General features: G+C 36.9%; 11 non-coding genes and 16 pseudogenes across 11 annotated transcripts; all 27 read left to right on the forward strand.

Annotated features, from left to right (window-relative positions):
* Positions 1–281: 281 nt before the first annotated feature.
* On the forward strand, positions 282–400 carry LOC145649510 (5S ribosomal RNA; annotated as a pseudogene).
* Positions 401–1188: 788 nt separating this feature from the next.
* On the forward strand, positions 1189–1307 carry LOC145648322 (5S ribosomal RNA; annotated as a pseudogene).
* A 790-nt stretch (positions 1308–2097) lies between these two features.
* LOC145648323 (5S ribosomal RNA) lies at positions 2098–2216 on the forward strand (annotated as a pseudogene).
* Positions 2217–3005: 789 nt separating this feature from the next.
* On the forward strand, positions 3006–3124 carry LOC145646527 (5S ribosomal RNA). The gene has a single exon (XR_014116192.1). It is a non-coding gene; the product is annotated as a 5S ribosomal RNA (ribosomal RNA).
* Positions 3125–3914: 790 nt separating this feature from the next.
* On the forward strand, positions 3915–4033 carry LOC145648324 (5S ribosomal RNA; annotated as a pseudogene).
* A 789-nt stretch (positions 4034–4822) lies between these two features.
* LOC145646539 (5S ribosomal RNA) lies at positions 4823–4941 on the forward strand. The gene has a single exon (XR_014116194.1). It is a non-coding gene; the product is annotated as a 5S ribosomal RNA (ribosomal RNA).
* A 789-nt stretch (positions 4942–5730) lies between these two features.
* LOC145648325 (5S ribosomal RNA) lies at positions 5731–5849 on the forward strand (annotated as a pseudogene).
* A 789-nt stretch (positions 5850–6638) lies between these two features.
* Positions 6639–6757, forward strand: LOC145646550 (5S ribosomal RNA). The gene has a single exon (XR_014116195.1). It is a non-coding gene; the product is annotated as a 5S ribosomal RNA (ribosomal RNA).
* Positions 6758–7547: 790 nt separating this feature from the next.
* LOC145649329 (5S ribosomal RNA) lies at positions 7548–7666 on the forward strand (annotated as a pseudogene).
* Positions 7667–8455: 789 nt separating this feature from the next.
* LOC145648326 (5S ribosomal RNA) lies at positions 8456–8574 on the forward strand (annotated as a pseudogene).
* Positions 8575–9363: 789 nt separating this feature from the next.
* Positions 9364–9482, forward strand: LOC145646561 (5S ribosomal RNA). The gene has a single exon (XR_014116196.1). It is a non-coding gene; the product is annotated as a 5S ribosomal RNA (ribosomal RNA).
* Positions 9483–10271: 789 nt separating this feature from the next.
* Positions 10272–10390, forward strand: LOC145650657 (5S ribosomal RNA). The gene has a single exon (XR_014116723.1). It is a non-coding gene; the product is annotated as a 5S ribosomal RNA (ribosomal RNA).
* A 789-nt stretch (positions 10391–11179) lies between these two features.
* LOC145650668 (5S ribosomal RNA) lies at positions 11180–11298 on the forward strand. Its single transcript, XR_014116724.1, has one exon. It is a non-coding gene; the product is annotated as a 5S ribosomal RNA (ribosomal RNA).
* A 789-nt stretch (positions 11299–12087) lies between these two features.
* LOC145644013 (5S ribosomal RNA) lies at positions 12088–12206 on the forward strand. The gene has a single exon (XR_014116103.1). It is a non-coding gene; the product is annotated as a 5S ribosomal RNA (ribosomal RNA).
* Positions 12207–12995: 789 nt separating this feature from the next.
* LOC145648506 (5S ribosomal RNA) lies at positions 12996–13114 on the forward strand (annotated as a pseudogene).
* A 789-nt stretch (positions 13115–13903) lies between these two features.
* On the forward strand, positions 13904–14022 carry LOC145648365 (5S ribosomal RNA; annotated as a pseudogene).
* A 790-nt stretch (positions 14023–14812) lies between these two features.
* Positions 14813–14931, forward strand: LOC145646572 (5S ribosomal RNA). The gene has a single exon (XR_014116197.1). It is a non-coding gene; the product is annotated as a 5S ribosomal RNA (ribosomal RNA).
* Positions 14932–15720: 789 nt separating this feature from the next.
* LOC145649065 (5S ribosomal RNA) lies at positions 15721–15839 on the forward strand (annotated as a pseudogene).
* Positions 15840–16627: 788 nt separating this feature from the next.
* LOC145649916 (5S ribosomal RNA) lies at positions 16628–16746 on the forward strand (annotated as a pseudogene).
* Positions 16747–17535: 789 nt separating this feature from the next.
* On the forward strand, positions 17536–17654 carry LOC145647913 (5S ribosomal RNA; annotated as a pseudogene).
* A 790-nt stretch (positions 17655–18444) lies between these two features.
* Positions 18445–18563, forward strand: LOC145647124 (5S ribosomal RNA; annotated as a pseudogene).
* Positions 18564–18915: 352 nt separating this feature from the next.
* Positions 18916–19034, forward strand: LOC145650679 (5S ribosomal RNA). Its single transcript, XR_014116726.1, has one exon. It is a non-coding gene; the product is annotated as a 5S ribosomal RNA (ribosomal RNA).
* Positions 19035–19822: 788 nt separating this feature from the next.
* LOC145646583 (5S ribosomal RNA) lies at positions 19823–19941 on the forward strand. The gene has a single exon (XR_014116199.1). It is a non-coding gene; the product is annotated as a 5S ribosomal RNA (ribosomal RNA).
* Positions 19942–20730: 789 nt separating this feature from the next.
* On the forward strand, positions 20731–20849 carry LOC145650126 (5S ribosomal RNA; annotated as a pseudogene).
* Positions 20850–21637: 788 nt separating this feature from the next.
* Positions 21638–21756, forward strand: LOC145647905 (5S ribosomal RNA; annotated as a pseudogene).
* Positions 21757–22545: 789 nt separating this feature from the next.
* On the forward strand, positions 22546–22664 carry LOC145646594 (5S ribosomal RNA). Its single transcript, XR_014116200.1, has one exon. It is a non-coding gene; the product is annotated as a 5S ribosomal RNA (ribosomal RNA).
* Positions 22665–23453: 789 nt separating this feature from the next.
* Positions 23454–23572, forward strand: LOC145647906 (5S ribosomal RNA; annotated as a pseudogene).
* The last annotated feature ends 308 nt before the right edge of the window (positions 23573–23880 follow it).

Genomic DNA, 23880 nt, shown 5'->3' on the forward strand with positions numbered 1-23880 from the left:
AACTATCTGTTAGCACCTGGGAATAGCAGATGCTTTACTTTTTTTTGCATCACTTTCATTTACTCTCCAACTCACATGCCTGAATGTGAAGTGCAGTGATTCATCAAAAAACTGTCTGTTAGTGCCTCCGTATACCAGATGTTGTAAGCTTTTATTGCATCATTTAATTTACATTCAAGATAACATTCTAGAATGTCAAGTGCAGGGATTAATAAAAAAAATTGTCAGATTGGTCTTTGATCATATTTGCTATGATTAGGCAATTTGAGTAAGTGTTTAAGGCTTACGGCCACACCAGCTTGAGAACGCCCAATCTCATCTGACCTTGGAAGCTAAGCAAGTTTGGGCCTGGATAATACTGAGGTGGGACCCTACCTAGGAATACCAGGTGCTGTAAGTTTTTCTTGCATCACTTTAATTTACTTTCAAGCTGACATGCTCAAATGTGAAGTGCAGTGATTAATAAAAAAACTATCTGTTAGCACCTGGGAATAGCCGATGCTGTAAGTTTTTTTTGCATCACTTTCATTTACTCTCCAACTCACATGCCTGAATGTGAAGTGCAGTGATTCATCAAAAACTATCTGTTAGCACCTTGGACTACGAGATGCTGTAAGCTTCTCTTGAATCACTTTAATTTACTGTCAAGATGACATGCTAGGATGTGAAATGCAGTGATTAATTAAAAAAACTATCTGTTAGCACCTGGGAATAGCAGATGCTGTAAGTTTTTGTTGCATCACTTTACTTTAATCTGCAACTGACAAGCTTGTATGTGAAGTGTACAGATTAAATAGAAATATTTTAGTACCAGGGAATAGCAGGTGCTGTAAGATTGTATTGCATCCCTTTAATTTATGTTCAAGCTATCATGTTCAAATTTGAAGTGCAGTGAATAATTAACTCAAACTATCTGTTAGCACCTGGGAATAGCAGATGCTGTACTTTTTTTTGCATCACTTTCATTTACTCTCCAACTCACATGCCTGAATGTGAAGTGCAGTGATTCATCAAAAAACTGTCTGTTAGTGCCTCCGTATACCAGATGTTGTAAGCTTTTATTGCATCATTTAATTTACATTCAAGATAACATTCTAGAATGTCAAGTGCAGGGATTAATAAAAAAAATTGTCAGATTGGTCTTTGATCATATTTGCTATGATTAGGAAATTTGAGTAAGTGTTTAAGGCTTATGGCCACACCAGCTTGAGAACGCTCAATCTCATCTGACCTTGGAAGCTAAGCAAGTTTGGGCCTGGATAGTACTGAGGTGGGACCCTACCTAGGAATACCAGGTGCTGTAAGCTTTTCTTGCATCACTTTAATTTACTTTCAAGCTGACATGCTCAAATGTGAAGTGCAGTGATTAATAAAAAAAACTATCTGTTAGCACCTGGGAATAGCAGATGCTGTAAGTTTTTTTGGCATCACTTTCATTTACTCTCCAACTCACATGCCTGAATGTGAAGTGCAGTGATTCATCAAAAACTATCTGTTAGCACCTTGGACTACGAGATGCTGTAAGCTTCTCTTGAATCACTTTAATTTACTGTCAAGATGACATGCTAGGATGTGAAATGCAGTGATTAATTAAAAAAACTATCTGTTAGCACCTGGGAATAGCAGATGCTGTAAGTTTTTGTTGCATCACTTTACTTTAATCTGCAACTGACAAGCTTGTATGTGAAGTGTACAGATTAAATAGAAATATTTTAGTACCAGGGAATAGCAGGTGCTGTAAGATTGTATTGCATCCCTTTAATTTATGTTCAAGCTATCATGTTCAAATTTGAAGTGCAGTGAATAATTAACTCAAACTATCTGTTAGCACCTGGGAATAGCAGATGCTGTACGTTTTTTTTGCATCACTTTCATTTACTCTCCAACTCACATGCCTGAATGTGAAGTGCAGTGATTCATCAAAAAACTGTCTGTTAGTGCCTCCGTATACCAGATGTTGTAAGCTTTTATTGCATCATTTAATTTACATTCAAGATAACATTCTAGAATGTCAAGTGCAGGGATTAATAAAAAAAATTGTCAGATTGGTCTTTGATCATATTTGCTATGATTAGGAAATTTGAGTAAGTGTTTAAGGCTTATGGCCACACCAGCTTGAGAACGCTCAATCTCATCTGACCTTGGAAGCTAAGCAAGTTTGGGCCTGGATAGTACTGAGGTGGGACCCTACCTAGGAATACCAGGTGCTGTAAGCTTTTCTTGCATCACTTTAATTTACTTTCAAGCTGACATGCTCAAATGTGAAGTGCAGTGATTAATAAAAAAAACTATCTGTTAGCACCTGGGAATAGCCGATGCTGTAAGTTTTTTTTGCATCACTTTCATTTACTCTCCAACTCACATGCCTGAATGTGAAGTGCAGTGATTCATCAAAAACTATCTGTTAGCACCTTGGACTACGAGATGCTGTAAGCTTCTCTTGAATCACTTTAATTTACTGTCAAGATGACATGCTAGGATGTGAAATGCAGTGATTAATTAAAAAAACTATCTGTTAGCACCTGGGAATAGCAGATGCTGTAAGTTTTTGTTGCATCACTTTACTTTAATCTGCAACTGACAAGCTTGTATGTGAAGTGTACAGATTAAATAGAAATATTTTAGTACCAGGGAATAGCAGGTGCTGTAAGATTGTATTGCATCCCTTTAATTTATGTTCAAGCTATCATGTTCAAATTTGAAGTGCAGTGAATAATTAACTCAAACTATCTGTTAGCACCTGGGAATAGCAGATGCTGTACTTTTTTTTGCATCACTTTCATTTACTCTCCAACTCACATGCCTGAATGTGAAGTGCAGTGATTCATCAAAAAACTGTCTGTTAGTGCCTCCGTATACCAGATGTTGTAAGCTTTTATTGCATCATTTAATTTACATTCAAGATAACATTCTAGAATGTCAAGTGCAGGGATTAATAAAAAAAATTGTCAGATTGGTCTTTGATCATATTTGCTATGATTAGGCAATTTGAGTAAGTGTTTAAGGCTTACGGCCACACCAGCTTGAGAACGCCCAATCTCATCTGACCTTGGAAGCTAAGCAAGTTTGGGCCTGGATAGTACTGAGGTGGGACTCTACCTAGGAATACCAGGTGCTGTAAGCTTTTCTTGCATCACTTTAATTTACTTTCAAGCTGACATGCTCAAATGTGAAGTGCAGTGATTAATAAAAAAAACTATCTGTTAGCACCTGGGAATAGCAGATGCTGTAAGTTTTTTTGGCATCACTTTCATTTACTCTCCAACTCACATGCCTGAATGTGAAGTGCAGTGATTCATCAAAAACTATCTGTTAGCACCTTGGACTACGAGATGCTGTAAGCTTCTCTTGAATCACTTTAATTTACTGTCAAGATGACATGCTAGGATGTGAAATGCAGTGATTAATTAAAAAAACTATCTGTTAGCACCTGGGAATAGCAGATGCTGTAAGTTTTTGTTGCATCACTTTACTTTAATCTGCAACTGACAAGCTTGTATGTGAAGTGTACAGATTAAATAGAAATATTTTAGTACCAGGGAATAGCAGGTGCTGTAAGATTGTATTGCATCCCTTTAATTTATGTTCAAGCTATCATGTTCAAATTTGAAGTGCAGTGAATAATTAACTCAAACTATCTGTTAGCACCTGGGAATAGCAGATGCTGTACGTTTTTTTTGCATCACTTTCATTTACTCTCCAACTCACATGCCTGAATGTGAAGTGCAGTGATTCATCAAAAAACTGTCTGTTAGTGCCTCCGTATACCAGATGTTGTAAGCTTTTATTGCATCATTTAATTTACATTCAAGATAACATTCTAGAATGTCAAGTGCAGGGATTAATAAAAAAAATTGTCAGATTGGTCTTTGATCATATTTGCTATGATTAGGAAATTTGAGTAAGTGTTTAAGGCTTATGGCCACACCAGCTTGAGAACGCTCAATCTCATCTGACCTTGGAAGCTAAGCAAGTTTGGGCCTGGATAGTACTGAGGTGGGACCCTACCTAGGAATACCAGGTGCTGTAAGCTTTTCTTGCATCACTTTAATTTACTTTCAAGCTGACATGCTCAAATGTGAAGTGCAGTGATTAATAAAAAAAACTATCTGTTAGCACCTGGGAATAGCCGATGCTGTAAGTTTTTTTTGCATCACTTTCATTTACTCTCCAACTCACATGCCTGAATGTGAAGTGCAGTGATTCATCAAAAACTATCTGTTAGCACCTTGGACTACGAGATGCTGTAAGCTTCTCTTGAATCACTTTAATTTACTGTCAAGATGACATGCTAGGATGTGAAATGCAGTGATTAATTAAAAAAACTATCTGTTAGCACCTGGGAATAGCAGATGCTGTAAGTTTTTGTTGCATCACTTTACTTTAATCTGCAACTGACAAGCTTGTATGTGAAGTGTACAGATTAAATAGAAATATTTTAGTACCAGGGAATAGCAGGTGCTGTAAGATTGTATTGCATCCCTTTAATTTATGTTCAAGCTATCATGTTCAAATTTGAAGTGCAGTGAATAATTAACTCAAACTATCTGTTAGCACCTGGGAATAGCAGATGCTGTACTTTTTTTTGCATCACTTTCATTTACTCTCCAACTCACATGCCTGAATGTGAAGTGCAGTGATTCATCAAAAAACTGTCTGTTAGTGCCTCCGTATACCAGATGTTGTAAGCTTTTATTGCATCATTTAATTTACATTCAAGATAACATTCTAGAATGTCAAGTGCAGGGATTAATAAAAAAAATTGTCAGATTGGTCTTTGATCATATTTGCTATGATTAGGCAATTTGAGTAAGTGTTTAAGGCTTACGGCCACACCAGCTTGAGAACGCCCAATCTCATCTGACCTTGGAAGCTAAGCAAGTTTGGGCCTGGATAGTACTGAGGTGGGACTCTACCTAGGAATACCAGGTGCTGTAAGCTTTTCTTGCATCACTTTAATTTACTTTCAAGCTGACATGCTCAAATGTGAAGTGCAGTGATTAATAAAAAAAACTATCTGTTAGCACCTGGGAATAGCCGATGCTGTAAGTTTTTTTTACATCACTTTCATTTACTCTCCAACTCACATGCCTGAATGTGAAGTGCTTTGATTCATCAAAAACTATCTGTTAGCACCTTGGACTACGAGATGCTGTAAGCTTCTCTTGAATCACTTTAATTTACTGTCAAGATGACATGCTAGGATGTGAAATGCAGTGATTAATTAAAAAAACTATCTGTTAGCACCTGGGAATAGCAGATGCTGTAAGTTTTTGTTGCATCACTTTACTTTAATCTGCAACTGACAAGCTTGTATGTGAAGTGTACAGATTAAATAGAAATATTTTAGTACCAGGGAATAGCAGGTGCTGTAAGATTGTATTGCATCCCTTTAATTTATGTTCAAGCTATCATGTTCAAATTTGAAGTGCAGTGAATAATTAACTCAAACTATCTGTTAGCACCTGGGAATAGCAGATGCTGTACTTTTTTTTGCATCACTTTCATTTACTCTCCAACTCACATGCCTGAATGTGAAGTGCAGTGATTCATCAAAAAACTGTCTGTTAGTGCCTCCGTATACCAGATGTTGTAAGCTTTTATTGCATCATTTAATTTACATTCAAGATAACATTCTAGAATGTCAAGTGCAGGGATTAATAAAAAAAATTGTCAGATTGGTCTTTGATCATATTTGCTATGATTAGGAAATTTGAGTAAGTGTTTAAGGCTTATGGCCACACCAGCTTGAGAACGCTCAATCTCATCTGACCTTGGAAGCTAAGCAAGTTTGGGCCTGGATAGTACTGAGGTGGGACCCTACCTAGGAATACCAGGTGCTGTAAGCTTTTCTTGCATCACTTTAATTTACTTTCAAGCTGACATGCTCAAATGTGAAGTGCAGTGATTAATAAAAAAAACTATCTGTTAGCACCTGGGAATAGCCGATGCTGTAAGTTTTTTTTGCATCACTTTCATTTACTCTCCAACTCACATGCCTGAATGTGAAGTGCAGTGATTCATCAAAAACTATCTGTTAGCACCTTGGACTACGAGATGCTGTAAGCTTCTCTTGAATCACTTTAATTTACTGTCAAGATGACATGCTAGGATGTGAAATGCAGTGATTAATTAAAAAAACTATCTGTTAGCACCTGGGAATAGCAGATGCTGTAAGTTTTTGTTGCATCACTTTACTTTAATCTGCAACTGACAAGCTTGTATGTGAAGTGTACAGATTAAATAGAAATATTTTAGTACCAGGGAATAGCAGGTGCTGTAAGATTGTATTGCATCCCTTTAATTTATGTTCAAGCTATCATGTTCAAATTTGAAGTGCAGTGAATAATTAACTCAAACTATCTGTTAGCACCTGGGAATAGCAGATGCTGTACTTTTTTTTGCATCACTTTCATTTACTCTCCAACTCACATGCCTGAATGTGAAGTGCAGTGATTCATCAAAAAACTGTCTGTTAGTGCCTCCGTATACCAGATGTTGTAAGCTTTTATTGCATCATTTAATTTACATTCAAGATAACATTCTAGAATGTCAAGTGCAGGGATTAATAAAAAAAATTGTCAGATTGGTCTTTGATCATATTTGCTATGATTAGGCAATTTGAGTAAGTGTTTAAGGCTTACGGCCACACCAGCTTGAGAACGCCCAATCTCATCTGACCTTGGAAGCTAAGCAAGTTTGGGCCTGGATAGTACTGAGGTGGGACTCTACCTAGGAATACCAGGTGCTGTAAGCTTTTCTTGCATCACTTTAATTTACTTTCAAGCTGACATGCTCAAATGTGAAGTGCAGTGATTAATAAAAAAAACTATCTGTTAGCACCTGGGAATAGCAGATGCTGTAAGTTTTTTTTGCATCACTTTCATTTACTCTCCAACTCACATGCCTGAATGTGAAGTGCAGTGATTCATCAAAAACTATCTGTTAGCACCTTGGACTACGAGATGCTGTAAGCTTCTCTTGAATCACTTTAATTTACTGTCAAGATGACATGCTAGGATGTGAAATGCAGTGATTAATTAAAAAAACTATCTGTTAGCACCTGGGAATAGCAGATGCTGTAAGTTTTTGTTGCATCACTTTACTTTAATCTGCAACTGACAAGCTTGTATGGGAAGTGTACAGATTAAATAGAAATATTTTAGTACCAGGGAATAGCAGGTGCTGTAAGATTGTATTGCATCCCTTTAATTTATGTTCAAGCTATCATGTTCAAATTTGAAGTGCAGTGAATAATTAACTCAAACTATCTGTTAGCACCTGGGAATAGCAGATGCTGTACGTTTTTTTTGCATCACTTTCATTTACTCTCCAACTCACATGCCTGAATGTGAAGTGCAGTGATTCATCAAAAAACTGTCTGTTAGTGCCTCCGTATACCAGATGTTGTAAGCTTTTATTGCATCATTTAATTTACATTCAAGATAACATTCTAGAATGTCAAGTGCAGGGATTAATAAAAAAAATTGTCAGATTGGTCTTTGATCATATTTGCTATGATTAGGCAATTTGAGTAAGTGCTTAAGGCTTACGGCCACACCAGCTTGAGAACGCCCAATATCATCTGACCTTGGAAGCTAAGCAAGTTTGGGCCTGGATAGTACTGAGGTGGGACTCTACCTAGGAATACCAGGTGCTGTAAGCTTTTCTTGCATCACTTTAATTTACTTTCAAGCTGACATGCTCAAATGTGAAGTGCAGTGATTAATAAAAAAAACTATCTGTTAGCACCTGGGAATAGCCGATGCTGTAAGTTTTTTTTGCATCACTTTCATTTACTCTCCAACTCACATGCCTGAATGTGAAGTGCAGTGATTCATCAAAAACTATCTGTTAGCACCTTGGACTACGAGATGCTGTAAGCTTCTCTTGAATCACTTTAATTTACTGTCAAGATGACATGCTAGGATGTGAAATGCAGTGATTAATTAAAAAAACTATCTGTTAGCACCTGGGAATAGCAGATGCTGTAAGTTTTTGTTGCATCACTTTACTTTAATCTGCAACTGACAAGCTTGTATGTGAAGTGTACAGATTAAATAGAAATATTTTAGTACCAGGGAATAGCAGGTGCTGTAAGATTGTATTGCATCCCTTTAATTTATGTTCAAGCTATCATGTTCAAATTTGAAGTGCAGTGAATAATTAACTCAAACTATCTGTTAGCACCTGGGAATAGCAGATGCTGTACTTTTTTTTGCATCACTTTCATTTACTCTCCAACTCACATGCCTGAATGTGAAGTGCAGTGATTCATCAAAAAACTGTCTGTTAGTGCCTCCGTATACCAGATGTTGTAAGCTTTTATTGCATCATTTAATTTACATTCAAGATAACATTCTAGAATGTCAAGTGCAGGGATTAATAAAAAAAATTGTCAGATTGGTCTTTGATCATATTTGCTATGATTAGGAAATTTGAGTAAGTGTTTAAGGCTTATGGCCACACCAGCTTGAGAACGCTCAATCTCATCTGACCTTGGAAGCTAAGCAAGTTTGGGCCTGGATAGTACTGAGGTGGGACCCTACCTAGGAATACCAGGTGCTGTAAGCTTTTCTTGCATCACTTTAATTTACTTTCAAGCTGACATGCTCAAATGTGAAGTGCAGTGATTAATAAAAAAAACTATCTGTTAGCACCTGGGAATAGCCGATGCTGTAAGTTTTTTTTGCATCACTTTCATTTACTCTCCAACTCACATGCCTGAATGTGAAGTGCAGTGATTCATCAAAAACTATCTGTTAGCACCTTGGACTACGAGATGCTGTAAGCTTCTCTTGAATCACTTTAATTTACTGTCAAGATGACATGCTAGGATGTGAAATGCAGTGATTAATTAAAAAAACTATCTGTTAGCACCTGGGAATAGCAGATGCTGTAAGTTTTTGTTGCATCACTTTACTTTAATCTGCAACTGACAAGCTTGTATGTGAAGTGTACAGATTAAATAGAAATATTTTAGTACCAGGGAATAGCAGGTGCTGTAAGATTGTATTGCATCCCTTTAATTTATGTTCAAGCTATCATGTTCAAATTTGAAGTGCAGTGAATAATTAACTCAAACTATCTGTTAGCACCTGGGAATAGCAGATGCTGTACTTTTTTTTGCATCACTTTCATTTACTCTCCAACTCACATGCCTGAATGTGAAGTGCAGTGATTCATCAAAAAACTGTCTGTTAGTGCCTCCGTATACCAGATGTTGTAAGCTTTTATTGCATCATTTAATTTACATTCAAGATAACATTCTAGAATGTCAAGTGCAGGGATTAATAAAAAAAATTGTCAGATTGGTCTTTGATCATATTTGCTATGATTAGGCAATTTGAGTAAGTGTTTAGGGCTTACGGCCACACCAGCTTGAGAACGCCCAATCTCATCTGACCTTGGAAGCTAAGCAAGTTTGGGCCTGGATAGTACTGAGGTGGGACTCTACCTAGGAATACCAGGTGCTGTAAGCTTTTCTTGCATCACTTTAATTTACTTTCAAGCTGACATGCTCAAATGTGAAGTGCAGTGATTAATAAAAAAAACTATCTGTTAGCACCTGGGAATAGCCGATGCTGTAAGTTTTTTTTGCATCACTTTCATTTACTCTCCAACTCACATGCCTGAATGTGAAGTGCTTTGATTCATCAAAAACTATCTGTTAGCACCTTGGACTACGAGATGCTGTAAGCTTCTCTTGAATCACTTTAATTTACTGTCAAGATGACATGCTAGGATGTGAAATGCAGTGATTAATTAAAAAAACTATCTGTTAGCACCTGGGAATAGCAGATGCTGTAAGTTTTTGTTGCATCACTTTACTTTAATCTGCAACTGACAAGCTTGTATGTGAAGTGTACAGATTAAATAGAAATATTTTAGTACCAGGGAATAGCAGGTGCTGTAAGATTGTATTGCATCCCTTTAATTTATGTTCAAGCTATCATGTTCAAATTTGAAGTGCAGTGAATAATTAACTCAAACTATCTGTTAGCACCTGGGAATAGCAGATGCTGTACTTTTTTTTGCATCACTTTCATTTACTCTCCAACTCACATGCCTGAATGTGAAGTGCAGTGATTCATCAAAAAACTGTCTGTTAGTGCCTCCGTATACCAGATGTTGTAAGCTTTTATTGCATCATTTAATTTACATTCAAGATAACATTCTAGAATGTCAAGTGCAGGGATTAATAAAAAAAATTGTCAGATTGGTCTTTGATCATATTTGCTATGATTAGGCAATTTGAGTAAGTGTTTAAGGCTTACGGCCACACCAGCTTGAGAACGCCCAATCTCATCTGACCTTGGAAGCTAAGCAAGTTTGGGCCTGGATAGTACTGAGGTGGGACCCTACCTAGGAATACCAGGTGCTGTAAGCTTTTCTTGCATCACTTTAATTTACTTTCAAGCTGACATGCTCAAATGTGAAGTGCAGTGATTAATAAAAAAAACTATCTGTTAGCACCTGGGAATAGCCGATGCTGTAAGTTTTTTTTGCATCACTTTCATTTACTCTCCAACTCACATGCCTGAATGTGAAGTGCTTTGATTCATCAAAAACTATCTGTTAGCACCTTGGACTACGAGATGCTGTAAGCTTCTCTTGAATCACTTTAATTTACTGTCAAGATGACATGCTAGGATGTGAAATGCAGTGATTAATTAAAAAAACTATCTGTTAGCACCTGGGAATAGCAGATGCTGTAAGTTTTTGTTGCATCACTTTACTTTAATCTGCAACTGACAAGCTTGTATGTGAAGTGTACAGATTAAATAGAAATATTTTAGTACCAGGGAATAGCAGGTGCTGTAAGATTGTATTGCATCCCTTTAATTTATGTTCAAGCTATCATGTTCAAATTTGAAGTGCAGTGAATAATTAACTCAAACTATCTGTTAGCACCTGGGAATAGCAGATGCTGTACTTTTTTTTGCATCACTTTCATTTACTCTCCAACTCACATGCCTGAATGTGAAGTGCAGTGATTCATCAAAAAACTGTCTGTTAGTGCCTCCGTATACCAGATGTTGTAAGCTTTTATTGCATCATTTAATTTACATTCAAGATAACATTCTAGAATGTCAAGTGCAGGGATTAATAAAAAAAATTGTCAGATTGGTCTTTGATCATATTTGCTATGATTAGGCAATTTGAGTAAGTGTTTAAGGCTTACGGCCACACCAGCTTGAGAACGCCCAATCTCATCTGACCTTGGAAGCTAAGCAAGTTTGGGCCTGGATAGTACTGAGGTGGGACCCTACCTAGGAATACCAGGTGCTGTAAGCTTTTCTTGCATCACTTTAATTTACTTTCAAGCTGACATGCTCAAATGTGAAGTGCAGTGATTAATAAAAAAAACTATCTGTTAGCACCTGGGAATAGCCGATGCTGTAAGTTTTTTTTGCATCACTTTCATTTACTCTCCAACTCACATGCCTGAATGTGAAGTGCTTTGATTCATCAAAAACTATCTGTTAGCACCTTGGACTACGAGATGCTGTAAGCTTCTCTTGAATCACTTTAATTTACTGTCAAGATGACATGCTAGGATGTGAAATGCAGTGATTAATTAAAAAAACTATCTGTTAGCACCTGGGAATAGCAGATGCTGTAAGTTTTTGTTGCATCACTTTACTTTAATCTGCAACTGACAAGCTTGTATGTGAAGTGTACAGATTAAATAGAAATATTTTAGTACCAGGGAATAGCAGGTGCTGTAAGATTGTATTGCATCCCTTTAATTTATGTTCAAGCTATCATGTTCAAATTTGAAGTGCAGTGAATAATTAACTCAAACTATCTGTTAGCACCTGGGAATAGCAGATGCTGTACTTTTTTTTGCATCACTTTCATTTACTCTCCAACTCACATGCCTGAATGTGAAGTGCAGTGATTCATCAAAAAACTGTCTGTTAGTGCCTCCGTATACCAGATGTTGTAAGCTTTTATTGCATCATTTAATTTACATTCAAGATAACATTCTAGAATGTCAATTGCAGGGATTAATAAAAAAAATTGTCATATTGGTCTTTGATCATATTTGCTATGATTAGGAAATTTGAGTAAGTGTTTAAGGCTTACGGCCACACCAACTTGAGAACGCCCAATCGCATCTGACCTTGGAAGCTAAGCAAGTTTGGGCCTGGATAGTACTGAGGTGGGACCCTACCTAGGAATACCAGGTGCTGTAAGCTTTTCTTGCATCACTTTAATTTACTTTCAAGCTGACATGCTCAAATGTGAAGTGCAGTGATTAATAAAAAAAACTATCTGTTAGCACCTGGGAATAGCCGATGCTGTAAGTTTTTTTTACATCACTTTCATTTACTCTCCAACTCACATGCCTGAATGTGAAGTGCAGTGATTCATCAAAAACTATCTGTTAGCACCTTGGACTACGAGATGCTGTAAGCTTCTCTTGAATCACTTTAATTTACTGTCAAGATGACATGCTAGGATGTGAAATGCAGTGATTAATTAAAAAAACTATCTGTTAGCACCTGGGAATAGCAGATGCTGTAAGTTTTTGTTGCATCACTTTACTTTAATCTGCAACTGACAAGCTTGTATGTGAAGTGTACAGATTAAATAGAAATATTTTAGTACCAGGGAATAGCAGGTGCTGTAAGATTGTATTGCATCCCTTTAATTTATGTTCAAGCTATCATGTTCAAATTTGAAGTGCAGTGAATAATTAACTCAAACTATCTGTTAGCACCTGGGAATAGCAGATGCTGTACTTTTTTTTGCATCACTTTCATTTACTCTCCAACTCACATGCCTGAATGTGAAGTGCAGTGATTCATCAAAAAACTGTCTGTTAGTGCCTCCGTATACCAGATGTTGTAAGCTTTTATTGCATCATTTAATTTACATTCAAGATAACATTCTAGAATGTCAAGTGCAGGGATTAATAAAAAAAATTGTCAGATTGGTCTTTGATCATATTTGCTATGATTAGGCAATTTGAGTAAGTGTTTAAGGCTTACGGCCACACCAGCTTGAGAACGCCCAATCTCATCTGACATTGGAAGCTAAGCAAGTTTGGGCCTGGATAGTACTGAGGTGGGACCCTACCTAGGAATACCAGGTGCTGTAAGCTTTTCTTGCATCACTTTAATTTACTTTCAAGCTGACATGCTCAAATGTGAAGTGCAGTGATTAATAAAAAAAACTATCTGTTAGCACCTGGGAATAGCCGATGCTGTAAGTTTTTTTTACATCACTTTCATTTACTCTCCAACTCACATGCCTGAATGTGAAGTGCAGTGATTCATCAAAAACTATCTGTTAGCACCTTGGACTACGAGATGCTGTAAGCTTCTCTTGAATCACTTTAATTTACTGTCAAGATGACATGCTAGGATGTGAAATGCAGTGATTAATTAAAAAAACTATCTGTTAGCACCTGGGAATAGCAGATGCTGTAAGTTTTTGTTGCATCACTTTACTTTAATCTGCAACTGACAAGCTTGTATGTGAAGTGTACAGATTAAATAGAAATATTTTAGTACCAGGGAATAGCAGGTGCTGTAAGATTGTATTGCATCCCTTTAATTTATGTTCAAGCTATCATGTTCAAATTTGAAGTGCAGTGAATAATTAACTCAAACTATCTGTTAGCACCTGGGAATAGCAGATGCTGTACTTTTTTTTGCATCACTTTCATTTACTCTCCAACTCACATGCCTGAATGTGAAGTGCAGTGATTCATCAAAAAACTGTCTGTTAGTGCCTCCGTATACCAGATGTTGTAAGCTTTTATTGCATCATTTAATTTACATTCAAGATAACATTCTAGAATGTCAAGTGCAGGGATTAATAAAAAAAATTGTCAGATTGGTCTTTGATCATATTTGCTATGATTAGGCAATTTGAGTAAGTGTTTAAGGCTTACGGCCACACCAGCTTGAGAACGCCCAATCTCATCTGACATTGGAAGCTAAGCAAGTTTGGGCCTGGATAGTACTGAGGTGGGACTCTACCTAGGAATACCAGGTGCTGTAAGCTTTTCTTACATCACTTTAATTTACTTTCAAGCTGACATGCTCAAATGTGAAGTGCAGTGATTAATAAAAAAAACTATCTGTTAGCACCTGGGAATAGCCGATGCTGTAAGTTTTTTTTGCATCACTTTCATTTACTCTCCAACTCACATGCCTGAATGTGAAGTGCTTTGATTCATCAAAAACTATCTGTTAGCACCTTGGACTACGAGATGCTGTAAGCTTCTCTTGAATCACTTTAATTTACTGTCAAGATGACATGCTAGGATGTGAAATGCAGTGATTAATTAAAAAAAACTATCTGTTAGCACCTGGGAATAGCAGATGCTGTAAGTTTTTGTTGCATCACTTTACTTTAATCTGCAACTGACAAGCTTGTATGTGAAGTGTACAGATTAAATAGAAATATTTTAGTACCAGGGAATAGCAGGTGCTGTAAGATTGTATTGCATCCCTTTAATTTATGTTCAAGCTATCATGTTCAAATTTGAAGTGCAGTGAATAATTAACTCAAACTATCTGTTAGCACCTGGGAATAGCAGATGCTGTACTTTTTTTTGCATCACTTTCATTTACTCTCCAACTCACATGCCTGAATGTGAAGTGCAGTGATTCATCAAAAAACTGTCTGTTAGTGCCTCCGTATACCAGATGTTGTAAGCTTTTATTGCATCATTTAATTTACATTCAAGATAACATTCTAGAATGTCAAGTGCAGGGATTAATAAAAAAAATTGTCAGATTGGTCTTTGATCATATTTGCTATGATTAGGCAATTTGAGTAAGTGTTTAAGGCTTACGGCCACACCAGCTTGAGAACGCCCAATCTCATCTGACCTTGGAAGCTAAGCAAGTTTGGGCCTGGATAGTACTGAGGTGGGACTCTACCTAGGAATACCAGGTGCTGTAAGCTTTCCTTGCATCACTTTAATTTACTTTCAAGCTGACATGCTCAAATGTGAAGTGCAGTGATTAATAAAAAAAACTGTCTGTTAGCACCTGGGAATAGCAGATGCTGTAATTTTTTTTTGCATCACTTTCATTTACTCTCCAACTCACATGCCTGAATGTGAAGTGCAGTGATTCATCAAAAACTATCTGTTAGCACCTTGGACTACGAGATGCTGTAAGCTTCTCTTGAATCACTTTAATTTACTGTCAAGATGACATGCTAGGATGTGAAATGCAGTGATTAATTAAAAAAACTATCTGTTAGCACCTGGGAATAGCAGATGCTGTAAGTTTTTGTTGCATCACTTTACTTTAATCTGCAACTGACAAGCTTGTATGTGAAGTGTACAGATTAAATAGAAATATTTTAGTACCAGGGAATAGCAGGTGCTGTAAGATTGTATTGCATCCCTTTAATTTATGTTCAAGCTATCATGTTCAAATTTGAAGTGCAGTGAATAATTAACTCAAACTATCTGTTAGCACCTGGGAATAGCAGATGCTGTACTTTTTTTTGCATCACTTTCATTTACTCTCCAACTCACATGCCTGAATGTGAAGTGCAGTGATTCATCAAAAAACTGTCTGTTAGTGCCTCCGTATACCAGATGTTGTAAGCTTTTATTGCATCATTTAATTTACATTCAAGATAACATTCTAGAATGTCAAGTGCAGGGATTAATAAAAAAAATTGTCAGATTGGTCTTTGATCATATTTGCTATGATTAGGCAATTTGAGTAAGTGTTTAAGGCTTACGGCCACACCAGCTTGAGAACGTCCAATCTCATCTGACCTTGGAAGCTAAGCAAGTTTGGGCCTGGATAGTACTGAGGTGGGACCCTACCTAGGAATACCAGGTGCTGTAAGTTTTTCTTGCATCACTTTAATTTACTTTCAAGCTGACATGCTCAAATGTGAAGTGCAGTGATTAATAAAAAAACTATCTGTTAGCACCTGGGAATAGCCGATGCTGTAAGTTTTTTTTGCATCACTTTCATTTACTCTCCAACTCACATGCCTGAATGTGAAGTGCAGTGATTCATCAAAAACTATCTGTTAGCACCTTGGACTACGAGATGCTGTAAGCTTCTCTTGAATCACTTTAATTTACTGTCAAGATGACATGCTAGGATGTGAAATGCAGTGATTAATTAAAAAAACTATCTGTTAGCACCTGGGAATAGCAGATGCTGTAAGTTTTTGTTGCATCACTTTACTTTAATCTGCAACTGACAAGCTTGTATGTGAAGTGTACAGATTAAATAGAAATATTTTAGTACCAGGGAATAGCAGGTGCTGTAAGATTGTATTGCATCCCTTTAATTTATGTTCAAGCTATCATGTTCAAATTTGAAGTGCAGTGAATAATTAACTCAAACTATCTGTTAGCACCTGGGCATAGCAGATGCTGTACTTTTTTTTGCATCACTTTCATTTACTCTCCAACTCACATGCCTGAATGTGAAGTGCAGTGATTCATCAAAAAACTGTCTGTTAGTGCCTCCGTATACCAGATGTTGTAAGCTTTTATTGCATCATTTAATTTACATTCAAGATAACATTCTAGAATGTCAAGTGCAGGGATTAATAAAAAAAATTGTCAGATTGGTCTTTGATCATATTTGCTATGATTAGGCAATTTGAGTAAGTGTTTAAGGCTTACGGCCACACCAGCTTGAGAACGCCCAATCTCCTCTGACCTTGGAAGCTAAGCAAGTTTGGGCCTGGATATTACTGAGGTGGGACTCTACCTAGGAATACCAGGTGCTGTAAGCTTTTCTTGCATCACTTTAATTTACTTTCAAGCTGACATGCTCAAATGTGAAGTGCAGTGATTAATAAAAAAAACTGTCTGTTAGCACCTGGGAATAGCAGATGCTGTAAGTTTTTTTTGCATCACTTTCATTTACTCTCCAACTCACATGCCTGAATGTGAAGTGCAGTGATTCATCAAAAACTATCTGTTAGCACCTTGGACTACGAGATGCTGTAAGCTTCTCTTGAATCACTTTAATTTACTGTCAAGATGACATGCTAGGATGTGAAATGCAGTGATTAATTAAAAAAACTATCTGTTAGCACCTGGGAATAGCAGATGCTGTAAGTTTTTGTTGCATCACTTTACTTTAATCTGCAACTGACAAGCTTGTATGTGAAGTGTACAGATTAAATAGAAATATTTTAGTACCAGGGAATAGCAGGTGCTGTAAGCTTTTCTTGCATCCCTTTAATTTATGTTCAAGCTATCATGTTCAAATTTGAAGTGCAGTGAATAATTAACTCAAACTATCTGTTAGCACCTGGGAATAGCAGATGCTGTACTTTTTTTTGCATCACTTTCATTTACTCTCCAACTCACATGCCTGAATGTGAAGTGCAGTGATTCATCAAAAAACTGTCTGTTAGTGCCTCCGTATAACAGATGTTGTAAGCTTTTATTGCATCATTTAATTTACATTCAAGATAACATTCTAGAATGTCAAGTGCAGGGATTAATAAAAAAAATTGTCAGATTGGTCTTTGATCATATTTGCTATGATTAGGCAATTTGAGTAAGTGTTTAAGGCTTACGGCCACACCAGCTTGAGAACGCCCAATCTCATCTGACTTTGGAAGCTAAGCAAGTTTGGGCCTGGATAGTACTGAGGTGGGACTCTACCTAGGAATACCAGGTGCTGTAAGCTTTTCTTACATCACTTTAATTTACTTTCAAGCTGACATGCTCAAATGTGAAGTGCAGTGATTAATAAAAAAAACTATCTGTTAGCACCTGGGAATAGCAGATGCTGTAAGTTTTTTTTGCATCACTTTCATTTACTCTCCAACTCACATGCCTGAATGTGAAGTGCAGTGATTCATCAAAAACTATCTGTTAGCACCTTGGACTACGAGATGCTGTAAGCTTCTCTTGAATCACTTTAATTTACTGTCAAGATGACATGCTAGGATGTGAAATGCAGTGATTAATTAAAAAAACTATCTGTTAGCACCTGGGAATAGCAGATGCTGTAAGTTTTTGTTGCATCACTTTACTTTAATCTGCAACTGACAAGCTTGTATGTGAAGTGTACAGATTAAATAGAAATATTTTAGTACCAGGGAATAGCAGGTGCTGTAAGATTGTATTGCATCCCTTTAATTTATGTTCAAGCTATCATGTTCAAATTTGAAGTGCAGTGAATAATTAACTCAAACTATCTGTTAGCACCTGGGAATAGCAGATGCTGTACGTTTTTTTTGCATCACTTTCATTTACTCTCCAACTCACATGCCTGAATGTGAAGTGCAGTGATTCATCAAAAAACTGTCTGTTAGTGCCTCCGTATACCAGATGTTGTAAGCTTTTATTGCATCATTTAATTTACATTCAAGATAACATTCTAGAATGTCAAGTGCAGGGATTAATAAAAAAAATTGTCAGATTGGTCTTTGATCATATTTGCTATGATTAGGAAATTTGAGAAAGAGTTTAAGGCTTATGGCCACACCAGCTTGAGAACGCCCAATCTCATCTGACCTTGGAAGCTAAGCAAGTTTGGGCCTGGATAGTACTGAGGTGGGACCCTACCTAGGAATACCAGGTGCTGTAAGCTTTTCTTGCATCACTTTAATTTACTTTCAAGCTGACATGCTCAAATGTGAAGTGCAGTGATTAATAAAAAAAACTATCTGTTAGCACCTGGGAATAGCAGATGCTGTAAGTTTTTTTGGCATCACTTTCATTTACTCTCCAACTCACATGCCTGAATGTGAAGTGCAGTGATTCATCAAAAAACTGTCTGTTAGTGCCTCCGTATACCAGATGTTGTAAGCTTTTATTGCATCATTTAATTTACATTCAAGATAACATTCTAGAATGTCAAGTGCAGGGATTAATAAAAAAAATTGTCAGATTGGTCTTTGATCATATTTGCTATGATTAGGCAATTTGAGTAAGTGTTTAAGGCTTACGGCCACACCAGCTTGAGAACGCCCAATCTCATCTGACCTTGGAAGCTAAGCAAGTTTGGGCCTGGATAGTACTGAGGTGGGACCCTACCTAGGAATACCAGGTGCTGTAAGCTTTTCTTGCATCACTTTAATTTACTTTCAAGCTGACATGCTCAAATGTGAAGTGCAGTGATTAATAAAAAAACTATCTGTTAGCACCTGGGAATAGCCGATGCTGTAAGTTTTTTTTGCATCACTTTCATTTACTCTCCAACTCACATGCCTGAATGTGAAGTGCAGTGATTCATCAAAAACTATCTGTTAGCACCTTGGACTACGAGATGCTGTAAGCTTCTCTTGAATCACTTTAATTTACTGTCAAGATGACATGCTAGGATGTGAAATGCAGTGATTAATTAAAAAAACTATCTGTTAGCACCTGGGAATAGCAGATGCTGTAAGTTTTTGTTGCATCACTTTACTTTAATCTGCAACTGACAAGCTTGTATGTGAAGTGTACAGATTAAATAGAAATATTTTAGTACCAGGGAATAGCAGGTGCTGTAAGATTGTATTGCATCCCTTTAATTTATGTTCAAGCTATCATGTTCAAATTTGAAGTGCAGTGAATAATTAACTCAAACTATCTGTTAGCACCTGGGAATAGCAGATGCTGTACTTTTTTTTGCATCACTTTCATTTACTCTCCAACTCACATGCCTGAATGTGAAGTGCAGTGATTCATCAAAAAACTGTCTGTTAGTGCCTCCGTATACCAGATGTTGTAAGCTTTTATTGCATCATTTAATTTACATTCAAGATAACATTCTAGAATGTCAAGTGCAGGGATTAATAAAAAAAATTGTCAGATTGGTCTTTGATCATATTTGCTATGATTAGGCAATTTGAGTAAGTGTTTAAGGCTTACGGCCACACCAGCTTGAGAACGCCCAATCTCATCTGACCTTGGAAGCTAAGCAAGTTTGGGCCTGGATAGTACTGAGGTGGGACTCTACCTAGGAATACCAGGTGCTGTAAGCTTTTCTTGCATCACTTTAATTTACTTTCAAGCTGACATGCTCAAATGTGAAGTGCAGTGATTAATAAAAAAAACTGTCTGTTAGCACCTGGGAATAGCAGATGCTGTAATTTTTTTTTGCATCACTTTCATTTACTCTCCAACTCACATGCCTGAATGTGAAGTGCAGTGATTCATCAAAAACTATCTGTTAGCACCTTGGACTACGAGATGCTGTAAGCTTCTCTTGAATCACTTTAATTTACTGTCAAGATGACATGCTAGGATGTGAAATGCAGTGATTAATTAAAAAAACTATCTGTTAGCACCTGGGAATAGCAGATGCTGTAAGTTTTTGTTGCATCACTTTACTTTAATCTGCAACTGACAAGCTTGTATGTGAAGTGTACAGATTAAATAGAAATATTTTAGTACCAGGGAATAGCAGGTGCTGTAAGATTGTATTGCATCCCTTTAATTTATGTTCAAGCTATCATGTTCAAATTTGAAGTGCAGTGAATAATTAACTCAAACTATCTGTTAGCACCTGGGAATAGCAGATGCTGTACTTTTTTTTGCATCACTTTCATTTACTCTCCAACTCACATGCCTGAATGTGAAGTGCAGTGATTCATCAAAAAACTGTCTGTTAGTGCCTCCGTATACCAGATGTTGTAAGCTTTTATTGCATCATTTAATTTACATTCAAGATAACATTCTAGAATGACAAGTGCAGGGATTAATAAAAAAAATTGTCAGATTGGTCTTTGATCATATTTGCTATGATCAGGCAATTTGAGTAAGTGTTTAAGGCTTACGGCCTCACCAGCTTGAGAACGTCCAATCTCATCTGACCTTGGAAGCTAAGCAAGTTTGGGCCTGGATAGTACTGAGGTGGGACCCTACCTAGGAATACCAGGTGCTGTAAGTTTTTCTTGCATCACTTTAATTTACTTTCAAGCTGACATGCTCAAATGTGAAGTGCAGTGATTAATAAAAAAACTATCTGTTAGCACCTGGGAATAGCCGATGCTGTAAGTTTTTTTTGCATCACTTTCATTTACTCTCCAACTCACATGCCTGAATGTGAAGTGCAGTGATTCATCAAAAACTATCTGTTAGCACCTTGGACTACGAGATGCTGTAAGCTTCTCTTGAATCACTTTAATTTACTGTCAAGATGACATGCTAGGATGTGAAATGCAGTGATTAATTAAAAAAACTATCTGTTAGCACCTGGGAATAGCAGATGCTGTAAGTTTTTGTTGCATCACTTTACTTTAATCTGCAACTGACAAGCTTGTATGTGAAGTGTACAGATTAAATAGAAATATTTTAGTACCAGGGAATAGCAGGTGCTGTAAGATTGTATTGCATCCCTTTAATTTATGTTCAAGCTATCATGTTCAAATTTGAAGTGCAGTGAATAATTAACTCAAACTATCTGTTAGCACCTGGGCATAGCAGATGCTGTACTTTTTTTTGCATCACTTTCATTTACTCTCCAACTCACATGCCTGAATGTGAAGTGCAGTGATTCATCAAAAAACTGTCTGTTAGTGCCTCCGTATACCAGATGTTGTAAGCTTTTATTGCATCATTTAATTTACATTCAAGATAACATTCTAGAATGTCAAGTGCAGGGATTAATAAAAAAAATTGTCAGATTGGTCTTTGATCATATTTGCTATGATTAGGCAATTTGAGTAAGTGTTTAAGGCTTACGGCCACACCAGCTTGAGAACGCCCAATCTCCTCTGACCTTGGAAGCTAAGCAAGTTTGGGCCTGGATAGTACTGAGGTGGGACTCTACCTAGGAATACCAGGTGCTGTAAGCTTTTCTTGCATCACTTTAATTTACTTTCAAGCTGACATGCTCAAATGTGAAGTGCAGTGATTAATAAAAAAAACTGTCTGTTAGCACCTGGGAATAGCAGATGCTGTAAGTTTTTTTTGCATCACTTTCATTTACTCTCCAACTCACATGCCTGAATGTGAAGTGCAGTGATTCATCAAAAACTATCTGTTAGCACCTTGGACTACGAGATGCTGTAAGCTTCTCTTGAATCACTTTAATTTACTGTCAAGATGACATGCTAGGATGTGAAATGCAGTGATTAATTAAAAAAACTATCTGTTAGCACCTGGGAATAGCAGATGCTGTAAGTTTTTGTTGCATCACTTTACTTTAATCTGCAACTGACAAGCTTGTATGTGAAGTGTACAGATTAAATAGAAATATTTTAGTACCAGGGAATAGCAGGTGCTGTAAGATTGTATTGCATCCCTTTAATTTATGTTCAAGCTATCATGTTCAAATTTGAAGTGCAGTGAATAATTAACTCAAACTATCTGTTAGCACCTGGGAATAGCAGATGCTGTACTTTTTTTTGCATCACTTTCATTTACTCTCCAACTCACATGCCTGAATGTGAAGTGCAGTGATTCATCAAAAAACTGTCTGTTAGTGCCTCCGTATAACAGATGTTGTAAGCTTTTATTGCATCATTTAATTTACATTCAAGATAACATTCTAGAATGTCAAGTGCAGGGATTAATAAAAAAAATTGTCAGATTGGTCTTTGATCATATTTGCTATGATTAGGCAATTTGAGTAAGTGTTTAAGGCTTACGGCCACACCAGCTTGAGAACGCCCAATCTCATCTGACCTTGGAAGCTAAGCAAGTTTGGGCCTGGATAGTACTGAGGTGGGACTCTACCTAGGAATACCAGGTGCTGTAAGCTTTTCTTACATCACTTTAATTTACTTTCAAGCTGACATGCTCAAATGTGAAGTGCAGTGATTAATAAAAAAAACTATCTGTTAGCACCTGGGAATAGCAGATGCTGTAAGTTTTTTTTGCATCACTTTCATTTACTCTCCAACTCACATGCCTGAATGTGAAGTGCAGTGATTCATCAAAAACTATCTGTTAGCACCTTGGACTACGAGATGCTGTAAGCTTCTCTTGAATCACTTTAATTTACTGTCAAGATGACATGCTAGGATGTGAAATGCAGTGATTAATTAAAAAAACTATCTGTTAGCACCTGGGAATAGCAGATGCTGTAAGTTTTTGTTGCATCACTTTACTTTAATCTGCAACTGACAAGCTTGTATGTGAAGTGTACAGATTAAATAGAAATATTTTAGTACCAGGGAATAGCAGGTGCTGTAAGATTGTATTGCATCCCTTTAATTTATGTTCAAGCTATCATGTTCAAATTTGAAGTGCAGTGAATAATTAACTCAAACTATCTGTTAGCACCTGGGCATAGCAGATGCTGTACTTTTTTTTGCATCACTTTCATTTACTCTCCAACTCACATGCCTGAATGTGAAGTGCAGTGATTCATCAAAAAACTGTCTGTTAGTGCCTCCGTATACCAGATGTTGTAAGCTTTTATTGCATCATTTAATTTACATTCAAGATAACATTCTAGAATGTCAAGTGCAGGGATTAATAAAAAAAATTGTCAGATTGGTCTTTGATCATATTTGCTATGATTAGGCAATTTGAGTAAGTGTTTAAGGCTTACGGCCACACCAGCTTGAGAACGCCCAATCTCCTCTGACCTTGGAAGCTAAGCAAGTTTGGGCCTGGATAGTACTGAGGTGGGACTCTACCTAGGAATACCAGGTGCTGTAAGCTTTTCTTGCATCACTTTAATTTACTTTCAAGCTGACATGCTCAAATGTGAAGTGCAGTGATTAATAAAAAAAACTGTCTGTTAGCACCTGGGAATAGCAGATGCTGTAAGTTTTTTTTGCATCACTTTCATTTACTCTCCAACTCACATGCCTGAATGTGAAGTGCAGTGATTCATCAAAAACTATCTGTTAGCACCTTGGACTACGAGATGCTGTAAGCTTCTCTTGAATCACTTTAATTTACTGTCAAGATGACATGCTAGGATGTGAAATGCAGTGATTAATTAAAAAAACTATCTGTTAGCACCT

This window comes from Electrophorus electricus, chromosome 13, assembly GCF_041902795.1.
Source record: "Electrophorus electricus isolate QZ-2024a chromosome 13, ASM4190279v1, whole genome shotgun sequence".
Classification (NCBI taxonomy): Eukaryota; Metazoa; Chordata; class Actinopteri; order Gymnotiformes; family Gymnotidae; genus Electrophorus; species Electrophorus electricus.